This window comes from Gossypium hirsutum, chromosome A05, assembly GCF_007990345.1.
Source record: "Gossypium hirsutum isolate 1008001.06 chromosome A05, Gossypium_hirsutum_v2.1, whole genome shotgun sequence".
NCBI classification, from domain to species: domain Eukaryota; kingdom Viridiplantae; phylum Streptophyta; class Magnoliopsida; order Malvales; family Malvaceae; genus Gossypium; species Gossypium hirsutum.
The window spans coordinates 56253912-56257081 of record NC_053428.1 but is presented as its reverse complement, the minus strand read 5'-3'; the positions used below and the strand labels follow the sequence as shown (position 1 = coordinate 56257081).

The window sequence follows — 3170 nt, the reverse complement described above, 5'->3', positions numbered from 1 at the left end:
TTTAGTCCTTTGGCATTTATCACAGTTCTTCACATAAGCATAAGCATCTTTAAATAGTGTAGGCCAAAAGAAACCTGAATGTAAAATCTTTGTTGCAGCCCGTGAACCACCAAAGTGTCCCCCACCTTGAGATGAATGGCAATGATACAAGATCTCAGCAATCTAACTTTCAGCTACACACTTTCAGATTATATTATCTGCACACTGTTTAAATAAAAATGAATCCTCTCAAAAATAATACCGACTATCATGAAGGAATTTTTCCTTTGTTGCTATGTCATTTTTCGCGGAATTATTCCACATGCAAGATGATAAACCATAATTTATACATATTTTTATCAAATCCTTAGCATATATTTGGATGAATTATCCTTAGATTTGGTGAATTCGATGCTCCTAATCCTTTAATTTCATGTTTTATACTTAGGTGAGCATAGAAGAGTAAAAAGAGCGAGAAACGGGCCAAAAATGAAGAAAATAGGTCAACATGGGAAATCAACACAGCCTAGACTTCCTTACACGGGAGACCACATGCTCGTGTCTATTCAATAGACTCGAACACGAGTTGAAGCACTTGCACACGGGCGTGTCCCTGTCGAGCCCAAGTCTAGTCCTATTCGAAAAAGGCCACTCTTGAGGGTTTTGAAGCATTCTAAATCCTATATAAACACCCCAGGAGGTACCTAGAGGGGAGACACGGAGTAGGAGGCAAGGGATTACTCGAAGAAAGCCGATTGATCCATCTCAAAAGCTAGATTATCCTTCAAGACTGAAGATCTCCCTTCAATTTCATTCAGGAGTTTTTTGGGCTTTCTTTATGTTTTGTTATCATTTTTCTGAGATGTTTTCCTTTAAACTTATGAACTAAACCCCTCCAAATACCTAAGGGGAATGAAACCTAAGACAGATCTTGTTATTATTTTCTGAATTATATGATAAATATTTGATATGTCCTTAATTATGTTTTCTTATTTCTTGTTTTAACATTCCAGGATATTGATTCAAGTATTGATGTGCTTATTCGGAGGAGTAAAAGTCCTTATCTAAGAGTAGATCTAGCATAATTGAGCGGAGTTGATTGCATGCATAGGCATAAGGTGACATAATTTTGCCAGATTAGGGTGAAACCTAATAAAGGAATCTATAGATCGAGTTAATGCAACACTAGGGGTTTTAATTAGCAAGAGATTTCAATTAATCAACCTAGGGTTAGACATTGTTAGTCTCGAGAGAGATAATAATATAAATTAGGGATTTCTACGGATCAAGTCAAATGAATAAATCGTCTAATTCAGATTCAATAACAAGTGAAGTCTAGGTGGATTTTTCCCTTGGGTATTGTCCAAATCGTTCAATTTTCCCAAAATTTATTTCCCCAATTTACTTTCTGTGCATTCTTAGTTTAGTAATTAGTTTAGATAAAACAAACCCCTTTATTTTTAGGCTATATAATAAAAAGAAAGTTAACACTAGTACTTTTAGTTCCTTTGGGTTCGACATCCCGGTCTTGCCATAAGCTATACTACTGTCTGATAAGGTGCGCTTGCCTTTGTCATGATAATAGTTAAGTTTTTAAGAACAAACATTCATAAATTATAAAACATATCACGATTCACATCACATCAAGTTTTTGGTGCCGTTGCCAGGGAACTAAGATATTAGGAACACTTAATTTTTATTACTTTAGCCATTTATTTTATTGCAATTTAAATTTTATTTTGATTTTTGTTAATAAATTTTCCTTTTTTCTTCTGCCAGGTTTTTATAGTTTATGACTAGAAGAAACCCGTCAGAACCATTATTTTTGATAGTGAGATCGATGGTACAGCTTGTAGAAACTGAAGAAAAATAAGGCGAAGCTTAAGATACACAGAGGAAGAGCAAGAGGACGATATTTCTACCATAACCGAGGAGATGGCTAAATATCAGGAAAACCCGCTACCTTCTGGAATTGCCGTTGATCCAGTAAATCAGAATCCTGCTCCATGCACTATGTATGATTATGCTAAACCTACTTTAACAGGAACTGAGTCAAGTATAGTTAGGCCTGCTGTTGCTACAAATAATTTTGAACTGAAACCTAACACGATTCAAATGATACAACAGTTTGTTAAGTTTGATGGTTTGCAGGACGAGGATCCAAACACTCATTTGGTAAATTTTCTGGAATTTTGCACTTTTAAAATCAATGGCATTTCTGATGATCCCTTTCACCTTCAGTTATTTCCCTTTTTGGTGAGGAAAAAAGCTAAAAAGTGGTTGAACTTGTTACCACGAGGGCCAATCACTACTTGGGAACAAATGACTGAAAAAATTTTACTTAAATATTTTTCGCTAGCTAAAATGGCTAAGTTGAGGAATGATATCTCTTCTTTTATGCAGATGGATTTAGAAACACTCTATGATGCATGGGAGAGATACAAGGATCTATTGAGAAAGTGTCTCACCATGGGTTGCCTTTATGGTTGCAGGTTCAAACGTTTTACAATGGTGTGAACCCCTCAATAGGGCAACTTATCGACATAGCTACTGGTGGGACTATCAACAACAAAACACCTGAAGTGGCTTACAAATTTATTGAAAAGGTGTCATTGAATAACTATCAATGGCAAGTCATGAGAACAAAGCTGACAAAAGTAGCTGCTGTTTTCAACCTCGACGTAGTTACTATGCTAACTAACCAGGTAGAACTTTTAAATAAAAAGATTGACGGTTTATATGGTTCTACTCAGGTACATCCAGTGATGAGATGTGATTCAAATGAAGAGGATTACACATAGAATAACAATCCTTCAACCCTAACACCGAGGAGGAACAAGTTCAATATATGGGTAACAACAATTCTAGACCTCAAAATAACCCATACAATAATACTTATAATGTAGGTTGGAGGAACCATCCCAACTTCTCGTGGGGTAGTCAAGGGAATCAAAGGCCACAACATCCTCCGGGTTTTCAAAAACCACCTTACTAACATGAAAAGAAGCTGAACCTTGAAGAGATGCTAACAAAGTTTATCTCGGTGTCAGAAACCCGCTTTCAGAAACTGAAAAGCACTTAAGAATCAACAAGCATCATCCAAGGGCTCGAAACTCAGATAGGATAGCTTGCTAAACTTATTTCTGAATGACCACAAAGTAGCCTGCCGAGTAACACTGAATCTAACCCAA

General features: G+C 36.2%; 1 non-coding gene across 1 annotated transcript; it reads right to left on the bottom strand.

The window, feature by feature from the left end:
- Positions 1–2349: 2349 nt before the first annotated feature.
- LOC121229821 (small nucleolar RNA R71) lies at positions 2350–2455 on the bottom strand. The gene has a single exon (XR_005927777.1). It is a non-coding gene; the product is annotated as a small nucleolar RNA R71 (small nucleolar RNA).
- Between the last annotated feature and the right edge of the window lie 715 nt (positions 2456–3170).